Raw genomic sequence first — 20,839 nt, 5'->3', positions numbered from 1 at the left:
AACATACAAACATACAAATGCAAGCATGCGCATATGCACATATGAAAACTATCATGCATGCAGGTCTGTGGGAACCCTTCCCAGGTTGTGGGTCCCCGGAGATTTTTCCCCTAGCCCCATGAATGGAGCTATGGGTTTAGGGGAAGGCTAGGACTTGGCACCTACCTGTGAATGTGTGGTATTGTTGTAGAACTGGGGTCTTCCTCACAGAAATACAAGTAGTCATGTATATGTTTATGGATTTGGCTGTAAGGGTAGGACTACAATGCTACCCTTGACACCTAGCCCTGTGTGGAGAGCTAGGGCTTAAAATAGAAGTCCATCATGACTTGACTGTGTGTGTGTGTGTGTGTGTGTGTGTGTGTGTGTGTGTGTGTGTGTGTGTGTGTGTAGGGTTGTATATTAGCTTGGTGAAGTAATGCCTAGCAGGTCTTTACACACCTACCCTACAGCCAAAGACCTTTATTCACATATATGGCTCACTATCAGTTCCTGCTTGATAAACCCTTCCTTACTGCCTAGCCAAACTGACACAAATCTCAGAACCTGCTAGGAATATCACCCTATATTGAAAAGACCCACCTATGACTAGAACATCATGTGCTCCTCAGTATCACCTCCCCAAAAGCAAAGCTTCAAATATACTGGCCAGGAGTCACATCATGCTAGGTACCCTAATCTCTACAGCTAATGTTACAGGTACACAAAGAGATGGAGTTAGATCATTCTGACTGTCCCCAGACTTATAATCAAAGACTCTGTCTCTGTCTGTCTCTCTCATACATACACACACACACACACACACACACACACACACACACACACACAACTATGTATCTGTTACTTCTAGACATTTCCTCCCCGCAGGAAAGTCCCACATACACACTCAGGGCTAGACTTCGATTCCTGCTAGGTACAATCTCCCTAGGATGATCTCAGAAGTACCTCTAAGAGGACATGGTATCTAGCTGAGGAAGAGGAATATATATACAGCCAAAGCTAGACACAAAAGCTATGTGTCAATTCTTTTGGTATCCATTCCCCTCTGTGTATCTCTATGTTTTATACTCACTTCAGAAGTTTGTGATTCAGAAACAGCTGATGGAGATGACCTCTGGCATTGTCTTTCTGGATCTGGGTTCTCTCATTCAATATCTTTTCCACATTCATCCATTTACACAGAAGAATGGCTTAAACAAAGAGAATTATTTGCCGAGTGTCTGAAACTAGTACTGTGATTTTGCAGTTGCATGCCGTTTACAGAACTCATTTCTTTATTAATGCCTAATGTGGGAGATCAGGCTCAATGTGGGTGCCTCCACCCCTGTATATTGGTCAGGAATTGTGAAAGAAAGGAAACTGAATTAGCCATGAAGAGCAAGTCAGGAAAGAGCTGTTCTCTGAATCTGCTAGAGTTCCTTGAAAACTTCCCTAATGATGGACATTGAACAGGGAATGGGGGCCAAATAAACTCTTTCTACCACATTGGGTTATGTCAGGACCTGTCTATCAACAATACAAAGTATACTAAGACAGTATCCCAGGACTGGCCTCAATTTGTAATCCTCCAAACTTCACCTACTGACCGCTGGCTTTAAGAATATAATATAAACATGTATGAACAAATAGAAGCTTTAAGGTTGACTAGATCTCAGGGAGAAAACAAATCAAGGACCAGTGCAATACAATTTCATCAGGTGAGGTTATTTTACTGAAGTTAATCATCGAATACATCTCAAGCAGACAGATTGGGGAAATAGTGCTGAATGAGAATGGACACACAAATAGTGCCTGACGGTATATACAGAGACAGGGGAGGAATCTTAGTTTATTTTTTAATATGTTAAGTACCAAAAAGAGTATAAATAGAAGAGTGGAATCCTATGACTTGAGGTAGTTAATCATGGGGCATGTAATTAATAACAGTGATTGCTGAAACTTCAGTTTAGGAGGCTGGCAGAGCTGTGAAAACATCATGGCTTGTTCATGCTCTGGATCCAATGTTGGTGATTATACCCACTGCACTCTGTGGAACATGGCTCATGAGGTCAGAATACATGTTAGCATACTGTAACGAGCACACACAACCATTGTAATACACATAACCTGGCTCATGAGATCTGAGCATGTGGGATATTCTGAATCCTGCCCCAGCAGACATCTCATCTCAATTCCTGCATTCTGGTTGATGAGGTCAGAAGGGATTGCCCTCCTAGGTCATCCAGCATCAGGAAGTTATCCCATCGACAAACCAGCACTGTGTGTCTCCACACCTGAGTTCAAGCAGAACACAGATGAACCTAGTACAGCCACACTAGGAACACCAAGGATCAATACAAATACTCCCCAACAGAAAGCAAACAGATACATTCAAGCAACAAACTAAATCCAGATGAGCAAGTAGTAACATTAAAATCTAGGACAACATAACTCCTCCCAAAACGACCAGTTCCAAAGTAGTAGCCAACAATAAGAGAGACTTAACCAAATTCAAGGCTGAGTAACATGGAAAGCCCGATGGCAGATGCATGGATCTCCCTGGGAAGGGGAAATAAAGGAATATCTCCGGGAGGCAGGTTAGGTTGGGATCATGAGGGTTTGGGCTGGGAGGTGCATGAAGGGGCATTCTACTGAGAGATGATTGGAAGCAGGGAGCATTTTAGGGTCAGGTAGAACATGATGCAAGGGAAAGTCCCCGAAATCTACAAGGATGATGCCAACTAAGACTTCTAGTAATAGTGGATGCACAGCTTGAACCAGCCATTTCTAGTGGTTAGTTGATGGCTACCTCAATTGTCATCGGGGAGCCTTCATTCAGTAACTGATGGAAATACATGCAGAGATTCAAAGCAAAACATTAGATTTCTTTTGGGTGCAGGGAATCCTGCTGAAGAAAAGGAATAAAGATTATAGGAGTCAGAAGGGTCAAGAATACCACAAAAATCAGAAACAAGTAACCTGGGTCATTGGAACTCACAGAGTCTGAACCAACAACCAGGGAGCCTACATAGAAATGAACAATGCCTTCTACATGTAAGTGACAGATGTGTAGCTTGGTCTACTTGTATGACTCCTAAAAATGATAGTGGGGCTGTTCCTTGGGCTTTGGCTGGCTCTTGGGAACCTATTTGTGAGTTCCTGCTGTGCACCACTCTGCTTCCTAACACATACTGCTCAGTATAATCCCAATTGGGCAAGTCCTGACTTCCAGAACGATAGAGAACACGGGAATAAGAGGAGGTATATAGATGGACAAAAAAACCGTGGCTATTAATCTGGGAATATATTGGTGTCATTGGGCAGATACTGTTGTGGGATGTGGGATGTGAGTACTTTTGAAGATCTGGCAGATCCAGTGCTGGGTGGTGATTTGGAAAACCCACATGGCAGGGACCAGGTCAAGGAAGGACTGATGCTCCATTAGTGGAAGCAAACTGCCCATGAGTAATGTCCCCGATAGGTAAGGCTTGTTATTATGCATGGCTTTCCTGACCTCACCCAGCAGGTTACTCCCAGCTTGCCCATTGCTGGGACCCCAGGAAAGTTAAACCGCTCTGAGAGCAGTGGGCTATGGAAACCACCTGGTGAGACTTAAGGAGGACAGCTCCACAGTGATGCAAACCCCAGTAAAGCAATGTGGAATGCCATGACCATTGACCTTCAGCTGTGTCTTGACCACAGAATACCTCGCATTCTCCCTTGGTTTTAAATCATACTGTGTAGCCATTCAGTGTCATATTAATGACCAAGATCTCATATAGAAAATAGTTCCCAAATGAAGCTGATCCTCCATGGATTGTAAGAATGAAGTTAAAGATCAAGACCAAAGGGCAAGTGGCATGGCACTAATGACTATGGGGTCTGCTCATTGCTGGCTCATTGCCCAACAGAAAGAACCAGATGGCATCCATACCATGAGAGATCTATAACAATAAAAGCTAGCAAAGTGGGAGTTTGGATGAAGGTAAAAGGTTCCATAGCAGCCCATGCCAGGAGCAGCTGAGTGGATAAGAGGCCTTGGGACTTCATTTCCTACACTAACACACCTTATACCTTATACCAAGCAAGTGTTCCCCAATCACTAAGGAGCGACTGGGGATCTGTCTTTTCTGCAGCCATCACTAAGCCAGTCCTGGACACCTCTCTGGTATCCTGACTCACATGTGGACACAAATGAAGATTCTGACTCCACCTTGTATTGATGACTTCTCAGGGATCACATGGTTCTGTGGGGAAGACAAAGGGAGAACACTACCCATTTTGAGTTCTTGTGAGACTGTTGGCCCCTCCTTTCATCTAAACACTCCCCTTCAAATCAAGATTGGGACTGAAATTCAGAATCTCAGAGCTCAATGAACACTGGCTTGAAAATCATCTGCAGCCCTGGTTTTCCCTGGTTCACACTTATCCAATTCTTAAATTCTCAGAAGCCTTAATTGATGGGGTGAACATTACCTTTGCATTTAGGTTTTACAGTACTGGCTGGTAAACCAGGGGCCTAGGGTTACATATCCGCACTGCCCTGGTCGTCATCCCTTATGCCAAGATCTGAAAACAAAGTAACCCTGACATGGGCATGACATGCCTGATACAGGCCCTCCATCTGCTAGGGAAGTCATTGACCTTTCTGATAATTTTTTTGCTCACTGAAGGCAATCCCAATTAAAATGAATCAGACAGAATTAGAAAAGCCCAGGTTTAATGGTTAAAGTGTTCCCAGATGAATCCCCTGCACCTCAGAGAGGAGTCAGGGACGGGAGACTGGAAGAACCACATGTCTGTTTTCTGGGATGCAGCTCTGGCTGAGGAGCTGTGTTTGGCAGGCTTTGAAGGTGTAGATTTGGGGAGGAACTCTGTTTGGCAGGTTTGAAGGGGTAGGTTTGGGGAAAGAGATGGGGGAGGAGAGTTAAGATGGATCTTCCACCAGACTCCTTCCAAACATTCCAGACTCTTTGGGTATAGGCAAGCCAGGGTGCCAGGGGCTGAGGTGGAGCTCCCACTAAAATATTCCAGACTCTTTGTGTATAGGGTTAATGGTTCAAGTCTGACTACTTCCTTCAGGCATGGGGTGACGTGGGGAAGAGGAGTTGGGAGTTACTTGGCTCACATACATCAGGGGGTGTGAGTGGAGGAGCCTCCAGTCAATTGTCATCCTGGAGACCTCAGGCATCTGTTTCCTGAGGCAGCAATGAACACAAGTTTCTATGAAAAAATAGATCATTAACATCTGCTCTGTAAAGAAGAACATACAGAGCAGAAGAGCAGATAGACCCTTTATTGGGACATCTTTGAAAACCTGAGGGTTGCTGGATGTCATTCTGTATGTGGTGAATGTGTGTTGCTGTGATTTGGTTGATAAATAAAACACTGATTGGCCAGTAGCCAGGCAAGAAGTATAGTGTAGGTGAGATAAGCAGGGAGGAGAATTCTGGGAACAGGAAGATTGAACAGGAGTGACCAGCCAGACACAGAGGAAGCAAGATGTGAAGGCAGAACTGAGAAAAGGTACCAAGCCACGTGGCTGAACATAAATAAGAATGATGGGTTTATTTAAGAGTAAGAGCTAGTCAATAGTTAGCCTGAGCTAATGGCTGAGCAGTTTTAATTAATATAAGTCTCTCTGTTTTTACTTGGGTCCAAGTGGCTGTAGGGCCACAGTAGCCAGGCAGGACCAAGAAAACTTTAGATACAAATTGCACCCAATGGCTCGAGTTTGTACCTGAATCTTGAGAATATTTAATAAACAATTCTAAATGGGGCCCCAAACAGGTTCCTGCTTCATGTGTCATGTGGGTGGTGAGATGCCACACCATGTGTGTTTGAGGTACATCTTGGCATGCAGGCTTGACCTGCAGCATGGCAGCAATGAGGCATTTCCAAGTTGTACATTACACTGCATGGTAAATTTAGCCTCTGCTAATAAAAAAAAAGAAAGAGAGGGAGAGAGGGAGGGAGGGAGAGAGGGAGGGAGGGAGGGAGAGAGAGAGAGAGGGAGGGAGGGAGAAAGGAAGGAAGGAAGGAAGGAAGGAAGGAAGGAAGGAAGGAAGGAAGGAAGGAAGGAAGGAAGGAAGGAAGGGAAAGAAAAGGTTTTTGGGCTACAAATGGTTGGATGGAAGCATAGACCCACTGCTCCCCATAGTTCCTCCATGTTGGGAAGCTGAGTTGGGTGGAGTCAGCAGCCAAGGCTTCTGCTTCAGTACTAGCCACTGCAGTTTAAAGCAATAGTTACACAATAAGGCAGATTCCGATGGAATAAGACTTTAAATGGTTTACAATGTGTGTAAAAATGTATGTAGGCTTGGAAGAGAGAAGAAAGTGAATATAGACAGTTATATAAACAAATAATTTTAAAAAATAGTCTTTAAAGAGACAGTAAAAGTAATATAAAAAATAAGCCACGTAAAGATGGATATTACACAGAAAATCTGGATTGTGTTGTCTTTGATATTTTTAACAGCAGAAAGACATTCAATTGTAAAATCTGCTAAGGTAAACTAATATGTATATTTTAAAGGCAACTTGACTTCAAATTTTGGATGTAAGGATATGTCACTTTGGAAAGGAGGCTCTGCTTTTGTTTCCACAGTAATCTAGAGGATATGGATTTGTTCCAGATGAAGATACATCAGGTTTGACTAGCCAAGACCCCCTGAAAGGTCTCCAATGACATGAGGTCCCAGATGATCCAACATCCAGAACAGTTTCAAGGCAACCCCTCGAAGCCTGCCTGGGCACACACTGCATGCCAATTTAGGTGCTTTCCCAACCTTCTTGGTATAAAGTTAAACAACCCTGTTGCCAGGGGTCTGAGACAGCCTAGTTCTGTTAGAGGCTGTGTTGTCGGAAAGCCTACGAAACCATGTCAAACGCTGGCCATTCTGAGTGACTCTAAGCACCGTTCCCAGAATAGGAAAAGGAAAGCATGTCCATTTATGTATGAGGTGAAATTTAAGGATGAGAACATCATCCTGAACGTTCAGGTCCTGGTATTTTGTCCATGGCAAATGATAAACCAAGGCAATTTCCAGTTTTCTTCTGCACTGCAGAGACTCAGTGTTTTCATGGCAAACACATGGTCCTTGGGAATGCTAAAGAAGACATGAGCATCATTGATGCCATGAGCACCTTGGGTCCAAGAAGAGCAAGTTCAGCAAGAAGCTCACCACTGCCAACTATGGCACAGCTGTGACAGTTCTGATTGACATACACCTTAAACACCAGACCATCCCATCTGCAGATCAAAGGGCACCCATCCATCTGTGGCACCCATCCTTCTGCTATTCATATCTTATAGTCCTTGAGTCATGCTGCTCCACTTTGGGTTTGTAATTTCCTCATTCCCCTGAAGTGGAGCTGGATTGCACAGTTAAGTTTGTGGTTATGAGTAGAAACTAAATAAGGGAAAGAAAGACATCATATTGTAATAAGTAAATACCTTCTATCCAAAGGGTTTTATTTTGCCAAGCAGAGGGGAGGCTGGGAGGAGCTGGTAGTTCAATCTTTTGGTAGCAACCTGAAGAGCCAGACAAACACTAGAGCTGTCAACTTCCTTCCGACGCTCCTTTGATGCTAAAGCATCTGTATGGTGATTCCTAAATGCCTTCCTAAACACCTCCCGACAGCTTCCCTCTTGAACACATGCAACTCCTCCAGACATTTGCTGCTGCTGTGGAAGTCTGTTAGTGCTGCTAGGCAAGGGAACCTCTGAATGTTACCTTCTCTATAGAGAAGTGAAGAGGCCTAACTCAACATTAGTGCAGCCATGACAGGCTGCACACTAACAATATTAGAACTAGGCCTCACTATTACAGTAACTAGGAAAAAGCCACAAATATACCCTGAAGGAGATCAATTGGAATTGAGACAATCAAGTACTAAGTGCTCTAGAACATTAAGGATAGCTTATATAATTTGTATATAGATTGGCAATTTCCTTGCAGCCATAACCAACCACTGTTTGACAAAACTTCTGTTACCTTACTCCTGCCCAATCAATCAGGAGTCCAACTCCCATCTGAATCCAGAATTCCCCCAAACCCCCCTGCCTCAACTGAGTTTGATGCTTTCCCTGATCCAACTGCTGTGTCAGAATGGATGGAGAGCCCAAGCTGGATCTTGCATTAAGGTTCTTTGCTTTTGCATATGAACTCGGATTCCAGTGGTCTCTGAGGGGCTCATGATGTGGACGTAACAGGAAGTAGGTTGTAAAAGGAGAACTTGGCATCTGTGTTCATTTCTGAAATTGTATCGTGGATTAAATGTGGTATAAAGAGATTTGCTGGGGGTTAAGATCAAGACTGTGATTTTTTTCCATCCTAGCATCAGACTGCTTAGTTATAAAGTAGGTGTTTTATTAGATCTGTTTACCGTTATATTGTGAATTGACTTAGTAGTCAGGAAGATAACCTCTAGCCTTTGCCTGTCATGACTAGTTGAAACTGGTAACTAAAACCTTTATGAACTCCCTTTGTTCTCACAGTTTCAAGAGACCATAAATTATATATTATCTGTCATGTAAAGGATTAAGTGACCACAGTGAGGTAGACCGTGGCAGGATGTGATAAAGTGTGCCATCTAGGGGTTGCTCTCTCTCTCTCTCTCTCTCTCTCTCTCTCTCTCTCTCTCTCTCTCTCTCTCTCTCTCTTTCATGAGCTCACGCACGCACGCGCGCACACACACACAGTGCACATCTAGAAAACTGACTATGAGATTGGAAAAGGGGACCTAAAGGGAGGGAGGGAGGCAAAGAGGATAATGGTGTGTATATGAGATAAACGCAGAAAGTCAATCTGTTTGGGGCAGGAGAGAGGGAAGGTCTATTTGATGGGGTGGATGGTGCTCCAACCCTGAAACATGCCCTAACCCTGAAAAGATCTATTTTTCATAAAATACATTTACTTCTGAAGGCTGTAAGAACAAAGAATGGGTTGAAGCTCCTAATAGCCTGTCTGGTATCTTACAGAAAGTGACACAAATGCCATATGGGTCAAGTGCATGAGATCACTGTGCACCAACTGAAGACAAATGAGGCCTTTGCTCCAGGCCAGCAGGAGAAGCTGGTCGGCAACCCAAGAAAAAATGAAAAACGGAAGGAGTGTCTCTTCCAGAGCTGACAAGCACTCTAGAAAAGGTATGGTAACCTAAAAGAGGGGCTCTGAAGGATGAAGAGGAGTTTGTTCATGAGACTGGCCAGTAGAAGGAGGGAGTGGTAGTCTCTTCTGCCTGTGTTTATAAATAAAGTTTTATATCAAGGCAGAAATACTGCATGTGGCCACTTTTGCTACAATACCAAAAATGAATGGTCACAAGAGAGGCTGAGGGCTGACGAGCTGTGATATTTACCTCTTGGTCACTTCCAGACATTTGACACCTCTGACTTTGCAGAAGTGTGACTCAGCACTTGTGTCTTTCATAGGGTCCTACTGATATTGAGTGGAAGTTTGCACGAACAAAGCCCTAGATAGATACTTTGATGAAGGTAGAACTTGCTGCCTCTTTTCAAAATTATCCCAACCTTAAATCATTTCTCTATCTTGGCAACTGATTTAACAACACCTTTGTTGGGATTTTGCCACAGTCCAGCTGCATGACCGCATATGCTCAGTTCAGGAACTACTCAAGGGGTATGGGGTCTTGTGTCTTAAGTCATCAGTGTGTGCTGGTGATTACGTATGTGTAGTGTGGTCAAGCAATCTAGCATGCATGGCGTAGCTCTGTAAGCTCATCTGCACCTTAAAGACCTCACCTCCTCCCAGTATGTTCTGTTGTCCCTGCCCCCCACCATCTTTCTTTCTCTCTCCTTCCCCAGGCCTGGTTCTCTTGTTTCCTCCTAACCCTCTTCCTTCTAATAAAGCTCTGATACTGATACTGGGGTTTGTCGTGGCCATGACCTTTCCTCACAGTATCCAGTGCTGGTAACCAGCACAGATTATCATTATTACAACCTTCAGGACCAAAAGTGACCCTGATGGAAGACAGAGGAGGCACAACTTGAGGAGCCTCACAGTAAGACTACAATAACATCTGTTTTCCTGGACACAAACTGTTTTCCTCCTTTCTCTTCTGCATGACAGTTCGTATCTTAAAAATCATAAACTCACTCAAACATATGCTTTTGTTATTTCTCAGCCATGAGACACTAAGCCATTTTACATGCCGAATGTTTACCAAACCACATGGTGAGGTGAATGATAAGGGTGCAGTCCCATTGATGCAAGCTCCTTGTCCATGCTGAGTCACAGGAACGCCAAGCTGATGACCTGATACAAAATCAACATTAGTATGTACAGCTTCCTCACTGGGATAAACAGAGCCAGTTCTGCGGAATAGAAGTCAACTCTAATCTAGTTTTCTGTGGAATTGACTTGACTAGGGTCCCTGTCCCATACAAGCAGCTGTGTGATTTTGAGATCTTTCTCAACTATCTGGTTGTCATTTTAATTTTCTCCTTTTTGCAATAAAGCAGCGCTATCTGGTGGCCTCCAAGAGCGCCAAATGGGATTTCTGTTAAGGTAAGAGGATGTGAAGCTAGGTCAGTAAGATGAGGCAAGGTGAGACAGAACCAAAACTATAAGTTGGTAGGTGTGCAGCTCTGGCCACAAGGCCTCCCTCTGTAACTTATGAGCAGACCACCGAGGCCTGAGCGTCCCACTTGTCCTGTGCTGAGCTGTAAGTCTGATATGTGCAGACCCCAGTGTTGAGAGGCTCCACAATATCTGTCCCTTTGAGACACTGCAGACCTTTGAGACACTGCAGACCCACCAAAGCCACATCTCACCAGAAAATGCCAGCCTCCAAATAGAGCCACATGCAACACATCCAATCATAAATGGCATGTGAGGCTTAAGCCCGCCCCTGACGAACTCCGGCCCAATGAGCATCCGGGCAGAGACTCTAAACCTCCCCCATTCCACCTTGGTCTTCCTGCCTGGGACATTGAGCATGCTCAGACTGGAGGACGTTAAGGAAATGCTGAGGAGCTGGTGAGCCGTTGTGGAGGGGGTCTGTGGAGTTCATCTGGTGAGGGCAGTCCCAGGCCAGGGTAGTCAGGCTCAGGGTCTCCTCAGAATCTGGACTTCCTCACAGCCCCTGTTCTGGGGAGGCTGAGGTGAAGACAAACCTGCCTTCTTGACAGCAGTCTCCTCTTAGACCAGGTCTACTGAGGCCATCTTCTCAGAGCCTGGAGACTCCTCACAGCCCAGTTCTCATGAGGCTGAGATGCCCTCAGTGAAGATCCAGAATGGCAGGATGCAGTTCTGAAAAAAATTGTAGGCTCTCATCCAGATTATGATGGGTTTAACGTTTTCTGTATTTCTTTACTTCATCTTAGTTCCTGTGGGATCTGCAATATCCCCTTTCTCATTCCTTATGTGAGTAACTTTAATAATCTCATTTTTCTTTGCTAGTGTGCCTAGAGATTTATCAGTGTTGTATAGATAGACGTCTTTTTCTTACCTCTTGTCATGTTTATTTTCAATTGATTGAATTTTAAAAATTGACTAGAGGCTTCTTAATCACTTTGTTTTTAGTATTTATATAAAATTTATGTCATAGATTACAAATCTACTTAAGTCATGTGTTAAGTATTTCATGTCTATAATCCAAGCCCTTGGGAATCAGGATTTCATGAGTTTGAGAACAGTATGAGTTACACACGTAGCTCTGGATACACTGCTACAGAGTGACATCTTATTGTAGAACATACAAACAAAATCCGAATGTGTTCAATTTCATATGAAATAATTTAATGTTTTAGTTTTTTTCTAATCATGGTTTAGCTTATTCCATAAATTTGGTTATATTTTATTTCCACTTCAATTATTTTACTTTCACTATGACTTTCTCTTTTAATTTATTGATTATTTTAAGAATGAAATATTTAATTTTTATTTAGTGGGGATTATCAAGATACTATTCAGTTATTAACTTGTGTTTTAATTTCCCTGTAGTCAGATTGCACACATCACTTATATCAGGTCTTTTATGTTTATTTAAACCTGTTTAGTAGCTTGTAACGTGGAGTATGTTGAAAAGTGACTTGTGTGTTCTGGAAATGCTGTCTTAAGCTGTCATTTGAGGAGGTGTTCTGTAAATGTCTGTCAGGTGAAATTGATTGACAGCAGTGTTCATGTTCTTGTCCTTAATGACTTTCTCTGCTTTTCATTCTTTCTTTTCTCTTTTTACAGTAATAGAACTTAATTTGGTTATAATTTAATTTTTTCTTTTTAACAAATTATTGCCATATCAGGAGTTAAATGGAATTTTCTATTCCAAATACAACATCTTGAAGCCTTGTTATATAAGAACTTCTGTCCCTATGTCAAAATTGCACTGAGTTACTCAATATGTTCATGTTTTTTTTTTTAAAGATTTATTTATTTATTATGTATACAGAAGAGGGCGCCAGATCTCATTACAGATGGTTGTGAGCCACCATGTGGTTGCTGGGAATTGAACTCAGGACCTCTGGAAGAGCAGTCGGTGCTCTTAACCTCTGAGCCATCTCTCCAGCCCATGTTCATGTTTTTTAAAAGTTTAAAACCTCATTCATTTGAAAACTTCTTATTGTTTAGTTCATATTAACAAACGGTAGAAAGTGAAAGTCAATTTTTTATGTATGCATTGTATTTTTTATTGATTCTTTGGGAATTTCATGCTATATACTCAAATCCCACTCCTCTCCCAGACCCTCCATATCTGCCCCTACCTCTTGTAGAGTCCCACCACAAAGGAAAAAAAAAGGAATAAAAATAAGATAAAAATAAATAGTAATAATAAAAAAGAAGAAAACAGTAAAGTAATTTTCTCCCCCAGCCCCCATCTTTCCCACCTCTCCATCATGTCTCCATCACATCTCCATCATCTCTCCATGATTATAGTGGCATTGACAGCTGCTGTGTATCATGCAGGTCTAGTTTTGATGGTGTACTGAAGCCAGGGGCCTTGAACCTGACCAACATCCCATTACACAATGAACATTTGCAAGTGAAGCTGTTGGACTTTCCCTCCTTTTGTTCTGTCGACTCCCATCTCCAACTTCAATTGTGGATTTGTGAGTTTCCATCCACTTTCTCATCCAGGATGGAGGATTCATAGTTAAATAATTTTCAATTAGAGTGTTCTGTCTGCCTGAAAAATTGATCCCTTTTCACCACACACATGTATATTATAATATTTGTGTTATTTAGAATAGATACTTTCCCTAGTAAAAATTACTGTTCAGCAGTTTCCTTTAGTAGCAGCATGTATACTAGGTCATTTTAAAGAATTCTGCCTTTTCCTGCCTCATTACTCTGACACTCTGCCCATACATTTGTTTTCTATTCATCATAGAGTGAAATCCTGTGTGGTTGTTTATCTTCTCTGGTGATTTCTCCCATCTAGAACTTAATGTTTAATGCAGTTACATGGTTAGTTTGAGTCTTCTATCTTGTTTTCAGTTCACTGTTTCTGTCTAAAATGTCTTTTGTGTCTGGTTTTGTGTTCAGTTTATCATTCTATTTATCCCCTTACCTAGCTTGTTATTTAGACATCTTTAAAAAAAATTAATAGCTGCTTTTCAGGCACTGAAGGCCTCAGAGCTACTAAACTCAGAGCTCCTTCCTTGCTAAAAATGCCAGAAAGCTGCCAGACTTCTGGAACTCATCCATTGTGTGTTATATCAGCTGAGCCAATAATAGTTTATATTTTACAGATTATTTGTGCCAAAATTTCTGTCTTTTGTTATGGTGGAATTCAAGACTTTTGTAAACCTCTCTTAATTACATACACATGGTGAATGACAATATGGTGATGGAACACTGTACCTTTTAGTGACTAAAACTTATGAAATGCTAAGAAATCCCTTATAAAGTTTAAATTTTATGCAGATTTATTTGCATCAACTCTGTACAACTCAGGTTTTTTGCATGATCCAATTATTTTATATTTCCATGGCACTATCTTTTTATGGATCTGGGTCCCAGAATCACCTTATAGTCCTTACATTCTGTTTGGTCACAATCCTTTATTCTTACAACTGAGAGTAGGAGAATGAACTGACGTCATGTACTGCATGGGTGCAAGCCTCTCTGCCTCCCTGGGTACATAAAATAAATCGAGAAATTGTGAAACAATGATTTGAAAATTGCACATATGTGATTAGACATGTAGGTATGTACACATGAGTGCAGTTCCCACAGAGATGAGAAGAGGTTCCAGATTTCCCAGAACTAGAGATATTGGTGTTTGATTATGGGTCACTGTGATGGGTGATGGGAACTGAACTCAAGTCCTTGAAAAGAGTACAGTGTGCGTTTTTTTGTTAGGCCAACTCTAGCCCCATCATTCAAAAACCTTAAGAGAAGTTTTGAAGATAGTAAAAATGTAGTCATTATGTTTAGTTGTATAAAAATATGTCAGGGACAAGGACCGAATCACTAGTTAGTGGAAAAATACAGACCCCTGATAGGACAGGGAACTAGATCATCTTACAGTCAGGTTGCCTAGCAACAGGATATTGAGTCAGAGCCCTTGACCCTTTCACCCTGTAAACATCCTACATGAACATCCTGTTAGCTTGCACCACCCTGTGCAGATAACAGCTTCTTGCTCCCCCTACCCTGCAGGAACTATATAAACCATTCTGGAGAAAAATCGAGTGGCACCTTGATCAGAATCTTGACTTGGTGTATTTCCTTTGTGTCTCCTGTCCCTATCATTCTGTCCTTAGGGTGGTCGAGAACCTGATGAAGCCCTGCTGGCTGGGGCAAAAATATATGAGGCCTTGTGCAAATAAGTAATTCTTTTTCTGTTTTGTTACTTCTAAAGTTAATCTTATTATTCTGTACATTTTAATTATATAAAATAAGTCATTTGTTTCTGTACACCACCTTGTTTCCCAATTATACTCCCTCCTCCCTCCATTTAAAATATTTCCCCTCACACTGCAAAATTTTTTAACTCTTTTCTTATTTTTCTAGATTCCATTTATGAGAGAAGATATGTGTTAATTGTTTTTGGAGAGTTGTCTGTTTCTAAACTTGATGATACATAGTTGGAACAATTTTCTTGAGAATTATGCAACTTTTTTCTATAATTTTATTTTGAATTATCTTGCATTATTTATGCATATTGTGTGGTCTTTAGTCATTCATATAATGGTGGTTCTCTGAGCTCATTCCCTGAATCATCTATTGCAGGTAGTGCAGTGATAAAAAATTACACACAAACTCACCTTACATATGTAGTGATTCAGCGTCATTCATTTCGATAAGTATGCACAACCAGGAGTGGTACAGCAGGTGTGACAATGTTAAATTTTCATTCATAACCATCGTTACAGCATCCACAGTACCTGGAATGTTTTAGTTTACAATGAACATAGCGTATATGTTCTTGTTCCACCTCCTTTGCAGCATTTAAAAAATTAGATTTGGTGAAAAATGTAATCATTTTAAAGACACTTAAAGCTGGAATTATGGGGCAATCTGAATATTATTTTACTAATGTGACAAATGGGCCTGGGGCCCAAGAAAATGACCACAGAATCTATAGTATTTGAGCCAGTCTGTAAGTCCTGCTAACAATTTATTCTATTGAAATGGTTGCCATGCATTGTTCTTAGTGGTCAGAGCTGGTCCTCATATTACTGCACGGCTGGTGAACTCAAAGTGATCCATTTGGTAAGGAAAATGTACTTGTGAGTACCTAGTTTCACTTTGCACCCATATTTGTATTTCATACATTTGTTGGCATTTGTGATACTGTCTCCGATATGCTGATTGTGAAAAATTGTTTTCATCATGCAGAAAATGACACTCTCTATCTTCTACCGTACACAAGCTCTGCACCAAATGTGCCATAGACCAGATACCCTGAAAATGCCAAAGGACACAGTAGAGAAAATACTCCCGCTGCTAAGCACAGGTAAGGATTTTCTGAATAGGACTCTTGTCCAATAGTAAATGAAACCAAAAATCAACAAATAGGATCTCATGAAATTAAGACTTTTTATTTCAGCATAAGAAAATACAATTTAAGTGGTAGCATACAGAATATGAGAAAATCACTGGTGTAATATTGGTATCAGAGTTACTGTGTAATTAACTTCCTTCTAATCTGGTGAGGCCTGCTCTATAGGAAGGAATTAGTACCTGCTACTGTGTACCTGGTCAAAAGACACTGGCTTGGCAGGTCATAGCCCTTTAGATGGTGCTACTATTGTTACTTAGTGTAGAAGCAACTGCTTTATAAATATTTTTGTTTTATACATAGATCTCTTTAGCTCTCAGTCTTGGCCAGAGGTTCTCTTTCTGTGGTATGCAACAGCAAATGCACAGCCTCATAACTTCAAAATGTTGAAATGACCATGAATGCTCATCCTAAATGGGACCTGTAGATCAACCACTTCCCCTAGGCATAGGAAACATCCGGGAAGTGGGTCCTGAATGTCCTGACTGAGCATGAGGGAACTGCTGTGACATGCTGTCCTTTGGAAATAACATAACCATTGCTCACTCACAAGAGCTGTGATCACCTAAAGCTTCAGGTGACCATGTTCAGGACTGACTGTGAACACACCTGTCTGTCCTAACCAGACAGCTGGAAGAGGCAGCCTGCTGGTGGAAGACAAAGCCTACTAAGTAAGCCTCTGTCTCAGTACAGAAAATAAGAAGGAAGCTAGAAGCTGGCCATTTGTTTTCTTTCTTTCTTTCTTCCTTTCTTTCTCTTCCTATCTATCTTTCTTTCTCTCTCTCTTTCTTTCTTTCCTTCTTCCTTCCTTCCTTCCTTCCTTCCTTCCTTCCTTCCTTCCTTCCTTCCTTCCTTCCTTCCTTCTTTCTTTCTTTCTTTCTTTTTTCCTTTTATTTTATTTTACAATACCATTCACTTCTACATATCAGCCATGGATTCCCTTGTTCTCCCCCCTCCTGCCCCCCTCCTTTTCTCCCCAGCCCACTCCCCATTCCCACTTCCTCCAGGGCAAAGCCTCCCCCAAGGACTGAGATCGACCTGGTAGACTCAGTCCAGGCAGGTCCATTCCCCTCCTCCGAGACTGAGGCAAGCATCGCTGCATAAGTCCCAGGTTTCAAACAGCCAACTCATGCAATGAGCACAGGACCTGGTCCCACTGCCTAGATGCCTCCCAAACAGATCAAGCCAATCAACTGTCTCACCTATTTAGAGGGCCTGATCCAGTTGGGTGCCCCTCAGCCTTTGGTTCATAGTTCATGTGTTTCCATTCGTTTGGCTATTTGTCCCTGTGCTTTATCCAACCTTGGTTTCAACAATTCTCGCTCATATAAACCCTCCTCTTTCTCCCTAATTAGACTCCCGGAGCTCCACCCAGAGCCTAGCCGTGGATCTCTGCATCCAAATCCCTCAGTCATTGGATGGGGTTTCTGGCGCAACTATTAGGGTGTTTGGCCATCCCATCACCAGAGTAGGTCAGTTCCGGCTGTTTCTCGACCATTGCCAGCAGTCTATTGTGGGGGTATCTTTGTGGATTTCTGTGGTCCTCTCTAGCACTTTGTTTCTTCCTTTTCTCATGCGGTCTTCATTTACCATGGTCTCCTCTTCCTTGTTCTCCCTCTCTGTTCTTGATCCAGCTGGGATCTCCTGCTCCCACAGGCTCTTTCCCTCGACTCTCGCCCTTCATTACTCCCACTCATGTCCAGGTTGTTCATGTAGATCGCAGCCATTTCTCCGTCATTGGGCGATCCTCGTGTCTTTCTTGGGGTCCTGTTTTCCAGGTAGCCAACCTGGTGATGTGAGTAGCAGTCCAGTCATCCTTGTTCCACCTCTAGTATCCTCCTATGAGTGAGTACATACCATATTTGTCTTTCTGAGTCTGGGTTACCTTACTCAGGATGATTTTTTCTAGATCCATCCATTTGCCTGCAAACCTCATGATGTCATTGTTTTTCTCTGCTGAGTAGTATTCCATTGTGTATATGTGCCACAATTTATTTATCCATTCTTCAGTTGAAGGGCATCTAGGTTGTTTTCAGGTTTTGGCTATTACAAACAATGCTGATATGAACATAGCAGAGCAAGTGCTCTTGTGGTATGATTGAGCATTTCTTGGGTATATGCCCAAGAGTAGTATAGCTGGATCTCGGGGGAGAATGATTCCCAATTTTCCAAGAAAGCACCATATTGATTTCCAAAGTGGTTGTACAAGCTTGCATTCCCACCAGCAGTGGAGGAGAGTTCCCCTAGTTCCACATCCTCTCCAGCATAAAGTGTCTTCAGTGTTTTTGATCTTAGCCATTCTGACAGGCATAAGGTGGTATCTCAGAGTTGTTTTGATTTGCATTTCCCTGATGATTAGGGATGTTGAGCAATTCCTTAGATGTCTTTCAGCCATTTGAGTTTCCTCTGTTGAGAATTCTCTGTTTAGTTCTATAGCCCATTTCTTAATTGGACTGTTGGTCGTTTTGATGTCTAATTTCTTGAGTTCCTTATATATTATGGATATCAGTCCTCTGTCAGATGTGGGGTTGGTGAAGACCTTTTCCCATTCTGTAGGCTGTTGGTTTTCCTTGTTGACCATATCCTTTGCTCTACAAAAGCTTCTTGGTTTCAAGAGGTCCCATTGATTGATTGTTTGTCTCAGTGTCTGTGCTACTGGTGTTATATTTAGGAAGTGATCTCCTGTGCCAATGCATTCAAGACTACTTCCTACTTTCTCTTCTAGCAGGTTCAGAGTAGCTGGATTTATGTTGTGGTCCTTGATCCACTTGAACTTAAGTTTTGTGCACAGTGACAGATATGGATCTATTTGCAGCCTTCTACATGCTGATATCCAGTTATACCAGCACCATTTGTTGAAGATGCTTTCTTTTTTCCATTGTATACTTTTGGCTTCTTTGTCAAAAATTATATGTTCATAGGTGTGCGGGTTAATGTCAGGGTCTTCAATTCGATTCCATTGGTTCACTTCTCGGTTTTTATGCCAATACCAAGCTGTTTTTATTACTGTAGCTCTATAGTAGAGCTTGAAGTCAGGGATCGTGATGCCTCCAGAGGGTGTTTTATTTTACAGGATTCTTTTGGCTATCCTGGATTTTTTGTTTTTCTGTGCCTTTGAGTTGGTATTCTTCTCCTTCTTCTATCCCTATTATTTGTAGGTTTGGTCTTTTCATGGGGTCCCAAATTTCTTGTACATTTTGGTTCATGACTTTGTTGGCTTTATTGTTTTCTTTGACTGATGAATCTATTTCTTCTACTGTATCTTCAACGCCAGAGATCCTCTCTTGCATCTCTTGCATTCTGTTGGTTATACTTGCATCTGAATTTCCCGATCATTTACTCAGATTTTCTATTTCCAGCATTCCCTCTGTGTCTTCTTCATTTTTTTCTATTTTCCTTTTCAGGTCTTGGACTGTTTCCTTCATTTGTTTCATTGTTTTTTCATAATTTTCTTTCAGTACTTTATTATTTTCTTCCAGGACTTTATTGTTTTCTTCTAATTTGTTTGTTCTTTGCTCTAGTTGTTTATAGCGTTCTTCCGATTTTTTTTGTCTTTTCCTCTACACAAGTCTCTACCTTCTTCATGATGTTATTCATAAGGCTGTTTTCTTCTGCTTCTTCCAATTTTTGATGTTCAGGTCTAGATGTTGGAGGTGTGCTAGGTTCTGGTGATGCTGTATTGCTCTTCATTTTGTTGTATGTACTTCTGCCTTGACATCTGCCCATCTCCTTGTGGTTTATTCTTGGTCTTATCAGCGCACTTGTTTCAGACAGAGCTGACAGATTTAGGAAGTCTCTCTCTCTTGTCCAGATGGGAGCACTCTTGTCCAAATGGGAACTTGTGGCAGGATGGAAGCTCTTATCGAAGTTGGCCATTTGTAATACTTATCAGTTCCCCTTTCTTTATCTGTCTGCCTCCCAGGGAAGACTGTGATTCCTATTCCCTCAAATTAATGAGTTTATTGAGGTTAATACAGGAGTATAGTTATGGGATTACTTATAGGAATATGAATAACTCTAATGTGTGACATCACAAAGGCTCACATTAGAATGGGTGACTCATGAGGACTAGAACTCTGAATGTGTTTGCATGACTTGTTTGCAGCTGAATGGGACAGAGGGTCTCCTTTCTTCAGTTCTCCTTAGTTATCACCCATTTAACCTTGGAAGTGGAAGGGCCTTGGAATTCCTGTAAGTTTCAGCTTTCCCTGCCATGATTTAATTGCTGGATATTATGAACCTCTTATCTTTTTTCATACAACTTTTTAGACTTAAGGGAATAGTCCTGCCCAGGGAAGAGTACACCAGTTGAATACTCAATATCAAAGGGTCATTTCTGAAAATATATATGCTAACTATACAGAATGATTGGTTTACATTTAGGAAATATAACTATATGGATATATTTTTTTTCATACACATATATATGTATAAGCATGTAGCAACAATTAATGAAAATAGAGGTCATTAATTAGAAATGGAGCAAGGAAGAGTATTGGGAGGGTTTGAAGGATGAAAGAGAGGAGAAAGTAATGTAATAATAATCTCAAAAATAATAGAAAACTATTTTATGTCATAAAAAGGAAAACTGTTACACAAAACTTTACCCTTTCCTTAAAATGTTAGTTGTTTCTACAAGTTCACATTCTCCCATGGAGCTCTGCAAAGGCACTAATGGCAAACACCAGTCCTGAAGTCCCTGGTGAATCAACCATTTTATGTTTGACCTCTTCTGTAAGCACAGCCCAGTGCTCCATCATGCCCAGTGAATTGGCCATAAAGCACTGCTTCTCTCATATATATTTTATCAGGAGAACCCCATCCTTCCTTCATCATCTTCCATTTTGTGTGAGACCTCTGCTTGTGATAACCCAGCATCCCCAATGCT

The 20,839-nt window shown here is 41.6% G+C and overlaps 2 protein-coding genes across 2 annotated transcripts in view; both read left to right on the top strand.

The window, feature by feature from the left end:
• The window catches only part of LOC107400179 (putative sperm motility kinase W), a 165,253-nt gene that overhangs the window by 29,841 nt on the left and 114,573 nt on the right, over positions 1 to 20,839 (top strand). The gene's annotated exons all lie outside the window — the stretch shown is intronic.
• The window catches only part of LOC143270541 (cytochrome P450 3A25-like), an 89,418-nt gene continuing 79,508 nt past the window's right edge, over positions 10,930 to 20,839 (top strand). Inside the window, exons 1-2 of the mRNA XM_076560889.1 lie at positions 10,930 to 10,982; positions 15,789 to 15,906. The gene's annotated coding sequence lies outside the window, so the exon portion shown is untranslated. The remainder of the gene's footprint in view (positions 10,983 to 15,788; positions 15,907 to 20,839) is intronic.

This window comes from Peromyscus maniculatus, chromosome 23 (assembly GCF_049852395.1).
Source record: "Peromyscus maniculatus bairdii isolate BWxNUB_F1_BW_parent chromosome 23, HU_Pman_BW_mat_3.1, whole genome shotgun sequence".
Taxonomy (NCBI): Eukaryota; Metazoa; Chordata; class Mammalia; order Rodentia; family Cricetidae; genus Peromyscus; species Peromyscus maniculatus.
The sequence above is the reverse complement of the archived record's forward strand: the minus strand, read 5'-3'. Positions and strand labels throughout refer to the sequence as shown.